Genomic DNA, 11579 nt, shown 5'->3' on the forward strand with positions numbered 1-11579 from the left:
AGTGTGTGAATCAGGCCCGCTGACATCATTTCCAAAAATTTTTGAGAAGGCAATATATTCATAATTGTATCTCAGCTTAACAACAATAGTATCTTCATCAAATCAGAATAGTTCCTCTGCTGAGAATTCAAAAATGGTTCAAATGGCTCTGAGCACTATGGGACTTAACATCTATGGTCATCAGTCCCCTAGAACTTAGAACTACTTAAACCTAACTAACCTAAGGACAACACACAACACCCAGCCATCACGAGGCAGAGAAAATCCCTGACCCCGCCGGGAATCGAACCCGGGAACCCGGGCGTGGGAAGCGAGAACGCTACCGCACGACCACGAGATGCGGGCGCTGAGAATTCATTTACATGTTCACTCGCCAGATTTTATAACTGTTTAATAACAGAAAAACGTCCGTTGGCATGTGCTGCGATAAGTTTAAAGAATTTGAGTGTGTGAGTCACAGTACACTTCTAGATAAATTGACGTTTTATGCGATTGGTGGTATAGCCAACCAATGGATAATGGCATATCTAAACAAAAGAATGCAGAAGGTTTTACTAAGTAATTGAACCAATATGGGCTGGGAACATAATTCTAACTGGGGAGAAATCACATTGTTCATCACACATGAAAATTATCTTGCATCCAATACACAACAAGAGTACAGAAAATGAAGTAATGGTAAACAAAGTTCTTAAAAGTACGACTGATTGGTCTTCTGGGAATGATCTCACCTTCAAAAAAGTGACATAGTCAGTTAATTAAAAAGAGAAAAAGGACATAATGTTCGCCGTTGACTGTAGAAATTAATTACTTCACAATTTCAATTTCGGTCTTCTGGCCATTTTCATGTGAAACAAGGCCGAAACTGCAATTGTGAAATAAATAATTTCTACAGTTAACCGCGAATATGATATTCTTTACAAAATCCTGCATGGTTGTGAACCCTGACCACGAGAGGTCAATCATATTTAGTTTTACACGTCTAGAAGTGTTACACCAGTGATAAGTGTAACACATAATAAATGGGGTAGAATGATAATTCAGACTGAGGAACGCACACTTTTAAACTTCTGAAATAATTTACTTCAGCCACATTTGTAATTCTTGGAGACAGACAAATCAGTGAACTGATATATTTTGCGTATTTTCATGCAGTAATTTCACACGGAATAATGTTCTGGGGTAACTCATCTTTAAGAAAGAATGTTTTCGTTGCTTAAAACGAAGGTATAAGAATAACATGTGGCAGTCACCCTCAATCATATGTATTCCCTCAACAAGTTTTTTGTAAATAATCCACTACAATTCAAAAGGAACAATGATGTACATAATCCCAGGACCATGACGAAAAATGACATTAATTACTCCACATTAAGATTGTCTTTAGCACAAACAGAGGTGAACAATGCTCCAACGAAAATTTCTCATCACTTAGTCAATGATATACAATGTCTGACAGACAGCGAAGTGGAGTTTGAAAACAAACGGAGAAAAAAAAACACTCGAACAGTTTGAACAAGAGAGAGGAAAGCCTTAAGGTAAACGGATCCTGGCTTCCTGTACTGCAGCGAACGACCGTCGCAGGTAGCAAGAGGAGAACCGCACCGGAAATGACCGCGGAGAAGCCCTCGGACGTCGGCGCGCCAGGTACATATAGTCTGCGGTCGCGAGCTCGCCTCCAGTTCACCACCGGCAATGGAGGGTTAATCTTTGACAATGCCAGCCACTCGTGCCGGCGAAACGTCAGTAAAATCATTAGATGAACATCGGCCAAAGAACCCGATACAGAAGCCAATTGGCAGTTTGTCAAACGGAGAAAGTTTCTCCTTGACCATCACCTTTATTCTGCACTACTGGCCATTAAAATTGCTACACCACGACGATGACGTGCTACAGACGCGAAATTTAACCGACAGGAAGGAGATGCTGAGATATGCAAATGATTAGCTTTTCAGAGCATTCACACAAGGTGGGGGGCCGGTGATGACACGTACAACGTGCTGACATGAGGAAAGTTTCCAACCAATTTCTCATACACAAACAGCAGTTGACTGGCGTTGCCTGCTGAAACGTTGTTGTGATGCCTCGTGTAAAGAGGAGAAATGCGTACCATCACGTTTCCGACTTTGATACAGGTCGGATTGTAGCCTATCGCGATTGCGGTTTATCGTGTCGCGACATTGGTGCTTGCGTTAGTCTAGATCCAATGACTGTTAGCAGAATATTGAATCGGTGGGTTCAGGAAGATAATACGGAACGCCGTGCTGGATCCAAACGGCCTCGTATCACTAGCAGTCGAGATGACAAGCATCTTATCCGCATGGCTGTAACGGATCGTACAACCACGTCTCGATACCTGAGTCAACAGATGGGGACGTTTGCAAGACAACAACCATCTGCACGAACAGTTCGACGACGTTTGCAGCAGCACGGACTATCAGCTCGGAGACCATGGCTGACGCTGCATCACAGACAGGAGCGCCTGCGATGGTGTACTCAACGACGAACCTGGGTGCACGAATGGCAAAACGTCATTTTTTCGGATGAATCCAGTTTCTGTTTACAGCATCATGATGGTCGCATCCGTGTTTTGCGACATCGTGGTGAACGCACATTGGAAGCGTGTATTCGTCATCGCCATACTGGCGTATGACCCGGCGTGATGGTAAGGGGTGCCATTGGTTACACGTCTCGGTCACCTCTTGTTCGCATTGACGACACTTTAAACAGTGGACGTTACATTTCAGATGTGTTACGACCCGTGGCTCTATCCTTCATTCGATCCCTGCGAAACCCTACATTTCAACAGAATAATGCACGATCGCACGTTGCAGGTCCTGTACGGGCCAGCACATTATCCAGATCTCTCACCAATTGAAAACGTCTGGTCATGGTGGCCGAGCAACTGGCTCGTCACAACACGACAGTCACTACTCTTAACGAACTGTGGTATCGTGCTGAAGCTGCATGGGCAGCTGTACCTGTACACGCCATCGAAGCTCTGTTTGAGTCAATGCTCAGGCGTATCGAGGCCGTTATTACGGCCAGAAGTGGTAGTTCTAGGTACTGATTTCTCAGCATCTATGCACTCAAATTGCGTGAAGATGTCCTCACATGTCAGTTCTAGAATAATATATTTGTCCAATGAATACCCCCCCCCCCCCCGTTTATCATTTGCATTTCTTCTCGGTGTAGCAATTTTAATGGTTAGTAGTGTATTATTGGAGAATGTAGAAGGCAGTGGCTAGGAAGTACATCTGCACATTTTTTCTTAAGAAAAAAGAAAAATACCTTATAAATATTCAGCATGTAACCATATGCAGAATTAATTAGCAACGTGAATATAAAATGACTCGTTCCTCATCACTACGATTTATCTTGTTAAATGATACTTGGAATATGAAGCTAAGTAAGTAACTAACTCATCAAAGGTAGCCCGTGCTAGCTCTACATGTTCAGAAAGACTCCCCAACATGCTTATTTCACACTGTGACGTCAGAAACAGCGCACTCAACGTTGGCGCTCGAATGCAGGCCCCGTGTGCCGTCGGCTTTAGCGTTGCAAACAGTCGCCAGATCGCCAGATTCGAACTAAGCCACCTAAGGCCGAGCTCCCAGAGCTGCGCGCCATTCACCACCCTCCAGAGGCACGCGCAGCTTACGGACTGCTACGGACACTGTGAGCACTACACCCCGCCCACCCCCACCTAAACGTGCCGTCCCCCAACCCCAGGAGACCTCGCTCCGTGGACTTCAATCCGATTGAATATGCATGGGACGCACTAAGCCGAAGGAATTCAGCGTTAATGCTGTCACCGCTGACAATTATTGACCACCAGAGGGTGTTTGTAAAGCGCTAGGTGACGTTTACACAGGACATGCTGTACACGCTGCTCCTCTATAGATACGTCTGCTGTGGACACCGTGTCCCCATGCGAGGACATCGCAGTGATTTGCGACGTCACGCTAAGCAATACACAGGCTCCGCAGTCGGTTCCCTGTTATACTTTGTGTCGTTTTCATTGTGCCACCTATCACAAAATTGATAGGGATGACATTATCGATACACTCCATGTGGTTCCGTTGATCTCTATGACTCATTACCCTACCTGTATGATCTTTTTCTCTACCTTTACTTTTTAATTATGTATTGTTATTTCATAAAGCAATGTATTTCTTTTCAACAGCTGTCGTAACGTCCGCCCCCGGTAGCTGAGTGGTCAGCGTGACAGAATGTCAATCGTAAGGGCAGCCGGCACGGTAGCTCAGCGTGTTCGGTCAGAGGGCTGCGTGCTCTCTGTGATAAAGAAAACTGAGTCAACGAATCAATGATCAACTTGATCGGATGTCTTGTGACGTCCGCCCAGACCAACGCAACGAACTATATCGAACAAAATGGAAAAAAGGGCCCGGGTTCGATTCCTGGCTGGATCGGAGATTTTCTCAGCTCAGGGTCTGGGTGTTGTGTTGTCCTAATCATCATCATTTCACCCCCATCGACGCGCAAGTCGCCGAAGTGGAGTCAAATCGAAAGACTTTGACCAGGCGAACGGTCTACCCCACGGGAGGCCCTAGTCACACGACATTATTGTTATTAGCTGTCGTAACTATCCGTAACCATCTATGTTATGGTGCGTGTGTGTGAGTTAGAGTATACTAAATTTTAACTTTTCTATCTGAAATTTTCCTTTCTGTCCTACTCGTCTACCTTCGATACCGATAATATGATTTCTAAGTTTTCACATTAAACGGGAAATCTAGTCGTCAATGCTCTTTTTCCTCTGCTAATCGACACTGAAGACGTGCTTACAACACGAGAGAGATTTTTACTCGTAATACGGCATCGTCTTCTGAATTGGTGGGAATTCTTATACATTTGCATTTATGCTTCACTGTTTGACACTGGACGGCTTTTACTATGACCGAAGACGTCGTATTACTGGCAAAGCTATCCCTAACCTCAAAGCTACAGTCCCGGAACCCATGATGAAATGTCTTTTATGGGGGTACTAAGTATGTTTTGTTTTAAACAGTTATTTTCTCGGTGCTTCTACAAATTTAATGGTTCATTATAAATACTCTGCGATTAGTCGTCCATTATTACTGCTTGTTGTTGTTGCTGTGCTCTTCAGTCCTGAGACAGGTTTGATGCAGCTCTTCATGCTACTCTATCCTGTGCAAGCTTCTTCATCTCCTAGTACCTACTCCAACCTACATCCTGCTGAATCTGTTTAGTGTATTCATTTCTTGGTCTCCCTCTACGATTTTTACCCTCCACGCTGCCCTCCAATACTAAATTGGTGATCCCTTGATGCCTCAGAATATGCCCTAACAACCGATCCCTTCTTCTAGTCAAGTTGTGCCACAAATTCCTCTTCTCTCCAATTCTATTCAGTACCTCCTCATTAGTTATGTGATCTACCCATCTAATCTTCAGCATTCTTCTGTAGCACCACATTTCGAAAGCTTCTATTCTTGTCTAAACTATTTATCGTCCACGTTTCACTTCCATGCATGGCTACACTCCATACAATTACTTTCAGAAACGACTTCCTGACACTTAAATCTATACTAGATGTTAACAAATTTCTCTTCTTCAGAAACGCTTTCCTTGCCATCGCCAGTCTACATTTTATATCCTCTCTACTTCGACCATCATCAGTTATTTTGCTCCCCAAATAGCAAAACTCTTTTACTACTTTAAGTGTCTCATTTCCTACTCTAATACCCTCAGCATCACCCGATTTCATTCGACTGCATTCCATTATCCTCGTTTTGCTTTTGTTGATGTTCATCTTATATCCTCCTCTCAAGACACTGTCCATTCCATTCAACTGCTCTTCCAGGCCCTTGGCTGTCTCTGACAGAATTACAATGACGTCGGCGAACCTCAAAGTTTTTATTTCTTCTCCATGGATTTTAATTCCTACTCCGAATTTTTCTTCTGTTTCCTTCACTGCTTGCTCAATATAGAGATTGAATAACATCGGGGATAAGCTACAACCCTGTCTCACTCCCTTCCCAACCACTGCTTCCCTTCGACTCTTATAACTGCCATCTGGTTTCTGTACAAATTGCAAATAGCCTTTCGGTCCCTGTATTTTACCCCTGCCACCTTGCAGCTTATGTTTCCTATTTTATCTTAAAATATTTCTGTGTAAGAGGCTGATGTAAGAGCAGCACGGCATGTCTTGTCTCGTTGAAGCACTCGTGAATGCGCACGGTCTGCTACGTCCAATATGCCTTATGTGGGCTGAGCCACCGACGCATAAGGAAATTATAATAAGCAAGAACGCCTTTCGCACTCCTGGCTATTGTACGGTATTTAGAAAGACGTGAAGAGAAAGCCAATGTGGATGAGAAGGGCTAAACCTTGGCAGACTGGAGCCAACAGATGTCATTTTACTAATGGTAAGAAGTTAACAGCTGCTCGAGATGTTCGTATTACTGATGCATTATGGCAAAAATTCGCCTCATTGTCGTTGGTTGACGTAGATCAGTAATTTCTTAATGCAATAATTTACCAACAGCCGTATGATTTGTAGAAGTTTATTTTATTTTATGAACTTCTATGTGCTACCAGTTTCGGCATTACATTGATGCCATCTTCAGGCCCCACTCGTCATAGTCGTAAAATCGCTATAACTAGATCCGTGAATCAATCGTCCTGCAACAGCTCCTGGTGGCCACCAAGAGCTGTTCATAAAATAAAATAAACTTCTACAAATCATACGGCTGTTGGTAAATTATTCCATCAAGAAGTTCATGCCAGCCGTCGTCCCACGATCCACAATGGATCAACGAAGATTAGATCAGTAATTGATTCGTTATGAAAATGCTAAAGGAGTGTATCTGTATATCTTATAACATTTACTCTCCTTGCTGTCTCTAGTGTTAGGCAGAATCACATTTAAAAATTACCCGTCAATAGTCAAAAGGAAACATTACTGTAGTATTAACTAGACAGGAAACGAAGATACTAATTAGGTTATTAATACACTTTTACATCAGTATCTACTTTTCTATATTAAGCGAATTATTCATCTGCAAATGTCTGTCACAAGATGAATGCGTAACATTAGCTAAATATTTCCAATGAATAGCACGTTTTCACGCTGCGGTGCACTTGAGATAATTAGATTTCAATGCTATTCGTATAAAATTTATATTATTAATTTCTAGATTTTGTTTGTGGATGATACACTCGAAACATTTTAGTTGAAATTAGTCTACATCAGTGAATGCTGCTAGTCGAAACCAATTTTTTATTGCCGACATGTGCCGCGCACGTGTGGTGAGAGACAGTTTAACGCCTGAAAAATTTTAGACCAAATTGTTTCGCTTCATGCTTTAAATGCGGCAGTAATATGCAGAATTTGACAGGTGTGGAAATGAAGTTCTGCGTGACCTATTTCGGCGCTAAAAAGACAACATTAAAAATTTCCGGTCTTAATTCTTCAAATGTGACGCGTTTGAACCACATTCCAGTTACGCCCACATGAATACATTACTGGGTTTCCGGAGACTTCCATTATGCTGTAAAACTTTTCTGCAGTGAAGTGATGCACATGATCACAAGAAAGAAACTGACATGGTTATATTGTGATTTGCCCTCGCTGAATCTGTGCTAAAGCGGTACGTAGTTTAGTGGAATAACGAAAGTGTAAAATAAATTAAGCTACTCGAGGCGCTTATAGTGAAGTTTTTCATTCTTAGTGTCAGAGTACTAGCGCCCAACTAATTTATTCATCAGAATCCCCCCAATAATTTTAAATTCCGCTATTATATATCATTTAGCAATTTCGATACGTAGATCATAGAAAAACTTTTTTTCCTCCAACTTACGTCTAACGTCAACCAACATTCAAGTGAAACACACACAGATAGCGTTGAATTTGATTTTATAACCGATAACGCTCGTCAGATGCGATCATCATCATTGCGTCATTGTCCTGATGATAGCACGTTGGAATAAGCTCCTTAGTGTGAATGCTTGTGTTGAGACCGGGGGTGATTCTGTGATGTTCTTCGTAACATGACTTGGCCCTAGTTGTTCAGGTTACCATGTACATTTAGCGGTATGTTGATGTCAACGTTCTTGGTATCGGTGTGTAGCTTCTGCTCTGCATTTTCGTGATGAGTGTGCTTTCTTCAAAGATGACAACAGCCGTCTTCGCAGGACTGCACGCATGCGTTCCTTGCCTGACAAACGCTATCGCAGTCTGGTTGTGATGTGTATTCATTTTGTGTAAAGTGCTGGTGGGTAAAGCTATTTTGCGATCGCGTGCAAGTGTCTTCTCAAGCCCAGGGTGGTAAACAGATATTCTACGTAGCTATTAATTTTTGCCCTGCAATACCGCTAATGTTAGGTGCGGATCGTCTCAAATTAGAAACGCTGCTGTGACGTAGCAAGAATGCACAAACTGATATAAATGAAGGTTTGGGATTTTTTCTAAAATAAAAAAACAACCTTTCTTTTTTTATTCAACATTTAATTTATCAATGCTTTCAGGGTTCAAGTGATACATAACAAGTAAGTTCAATTACTCTCAACTCTCAACAAAATAATTAACATTTAGACATTCAATATGTGATTATTAAATCTTTATCTCTATATATAAGAATGTTATAACTAGCAAAACAGTTAAATCTTCATTAGTGAAATTTACATCTACGTTGTCACAGCTGTTCAACGGACTAAGTTGGTGGAGAATGAAATTTTATCCTTTAAACTAATCAAACTCTCATGTACTCAATGGAGGGTATGTTAGTATTCAACTCTTAAAATTTTATATTCAAAGCGAATGCAGGTTGGAGTGAGCAAATTCAACATTTAATGTCGCCTAATGCGTGTTGGTACTTTACCAATTGGGAACTGTGGCAGCATTGTCTCCATGCTGGATCTGAAATGTTAATTCCCTACTCTAGCCTTGACTGAATCACTCAGTTTCAACTTTCCTGCGTTCTGTAGAACGTTAAATTTTCTCTAGTCGAAATAATGGCTATTGCACACTCACTAAGGGATGGAGTGACGTGCACAATGCTCCGCCCGCAAAAATTCCCGCAGGAATATGAACTACTTCTTTACATCTGTCGCCACGATACGTGAAGCGCACCGCCCTCACTTCGCAGGGGTGAAGGTCTCAACGTCTTCGCTATTTTTCCACACATAGGTGTGGCCTGCTTCAAGACGAGAGAGCTTTGTTCTCAAAAATGGTTTTATAATACGGAACTCTCCTCGCAGTGTCTCTTCGATGTCACACAGTATGGCTTCAGCCAACTGCTTCCTCGTTGTAGGTGAATTTTTATTTTTCTTCCCGGGTCGTCGCTAGCCTTGTTGATGCTGTCTAGCCACTTAACCACGGTCTCAGCTGTGTTTGTTTAAAAGGTACCATATCGCATAAAACGGACACCCTAGCTGCAAACAGGCGTCGATGTACTTCATTGGGGACATGTTGAAAATGTGTATCCCGACCGGGTCTCGAACCCGGGATCTCCTGCTTACATGGCAGACGCTCTACCCATCTTTTTTTTTTCATTTTGTTCGTTATTGATCGTTGTGTTTGGTCGTTGCGGACGTAGCAAGACATCCTGTTCAAGTTCGGTGGTTGATCCTTCCACTCAGTTTTTTTATTACAGAGGCCAACCGGCTCTCTGACCGAACACGCTGAGCTACAGTGCCGGCACCCAGCTGAGCCGCCGAGGACACAGAGGATAGCGCGACTGCAGGGACTTATCCCTTGCACGTTCCCCGTGAGATCCACATTCCCAACATGTCCACACCACTACATTCGTAGTGCGCCTAATAGATGTTAGGGTGTCCATTTAATTATCATTTCATTTCTAGCAAAGCTGCATCGTCATCCACGGTAACTGTTCTTTCGGGAACAGATACTACCGTCATATATAGTTAAAATATGGCTTCCCGGCCATTGACCTTCTTGTGCGAACGCACACGCTATGCCCGAACTCGTACGGGACTTGGTAGATTAATCTGCCACGAGTAATGAGTACGATGGGCAAACATCTATTAGGCGCACTACGAATGTAGTGGTGTTGACATGTTGGGAATGTGGATCTCACGGGGAACGTGTAAGGGATAAGTCCCTGCAGACGCACTATCCTTTGTGCCCGCGGTGGCTCAGATGGATAGAGCGTCTGCCATATAAGCAGGAGATCCCGGGTTCGAGTCCCGCTCGGGGCACACATTTTCAACATGTCCCCAATGAAGTACATCAACGCCTGTTTGCAGCTAGGGTGTCCATTTAATTATCATTTCATTTCTAGCAAAGCTGCATGGTCATCCACGGTAACTGTACTTTCGGGAACAGATACTACCGTCATATATAGTATTATATCGCCTTATTTCTTTCTGTGCTGCAGCTGGGCCGTCTTTTGTTAATGTTAATTGGGATTTCCCAATGCCATTATCCACATGCATAGTCCGCCTCCAAATTGCGTTCACTTTATCTCATTTACGCATGCCCCTGTCGTTATAAGAGTAGATACTGTTTTGTTATTCGGTACATGAGATTATTACAATTGCTCCCTGTCAACAATATAGAGATATTTTCTGGGGAATTTAATCTATATCGTAATTATGAGGCTCATGTAACGTCCAAAAAATGCCGATGTCTTATATGTTACCTCTACGGTATCCATTTCAGATGGCCTGGAAACTCACTGACTGAAGCAGAATTATCTTCAGTGGTAACGCCCGCTTCTGACTGATCCCCAATGACCAGTGAAGACGTGTCGATAGACATCCCGCATAGCAGTGGGATAGCAACCTGACTGTCCCCGACATATAACCTGACAACAAGGAGTAATGATCTGGGGTGTCGTTTCATTTCATAGCATTAACGCTTCGGTTGCCATCCGCGGCACTCTTGCAGCAGAGATATTATATGCCCTGTTTTTACGCTTCATGGCAAGCCATCCTGGACCTGAGTTTCAGAAAGATAATGCAAGGCCTTAAAGGCGAGAATTTCTACTCTTTGTCTTCATGTTTGTCAAACCTTACCTTGGCCAGGAAGGTCACGGGATTTCTCTCCAATTGAGAACGTCTGGAGCATTTTGGGCATGATGCCCCAGACAGCTCGGGATTTTGACGACCTAACGTGGCAGCTGGACAGAATTTAGCGCGATGTCCGTCAGGAGAGCATGCAACAATTGTAGCAATTAATGCAAAACCGAATAACCGTTTGGGTAAGGGCCGCAGGTCAACAACACGTTATTCACTTGCTCAATTTGTGAAGGTCTTTCTGTTTAATAAATCACCCAAGTTTTCTGAAATTGTAATTATTTGTCTGACTGTACCTGTACATCACGTCTAACAGTTTCCGTCAGATTCGGATAATTCCTTCGTGATGCGTCTGTTTTTAAATTTTTTTCTCTTAAAGTGTATTCACCGTAAGCACACACTTAAAATATTGTAGCTCTTCCCGTTCATCGTTTTATCAGTATTCCGATTACTAGCTGTAACGAAAGCGGCTCCATCAAACCAGCAAATCAAAACCATCCATTGCACGAAAACGTTAGAGATTTTTTTAGATTTGAACATTTCGCCTCAGGGACATA

General features: G+C 42.7%; 1 non-coding gene across 1 annotated transcript; it reads left to right on the forward strand.

The window, feature by feature from the left end:
• The first annotated feature begins 10128 nt into the window (after positions 1–10128).
• Positions 10129–10203, forward strand: Trnai-uau (transfer RNA isoleucine (anticodon UAU)). Its single transcript has one exon. It is a non-coding gene; the product is annotated as a tRNA-Ile (tRNA).
• The last annotated feature ends 1376 nt before the right edge of the window (positions 10204–11579 follow it).

Source organism: Schistocerca cancellata, chromosome 2 (assembly GCF_023864275.1).
Source record: "Schistocerca cancellata isolate TAMUIC-IGC-003103 chromosome 2, iqSchCanc2.1, whole genome shotgun sequence".
Lineage (NCBI taxonomy): Eukaryota > Metazoa > Arthropoda > Insecta > Orthoptera > Acrididae > Schistocerca > Schistocerca cancellata.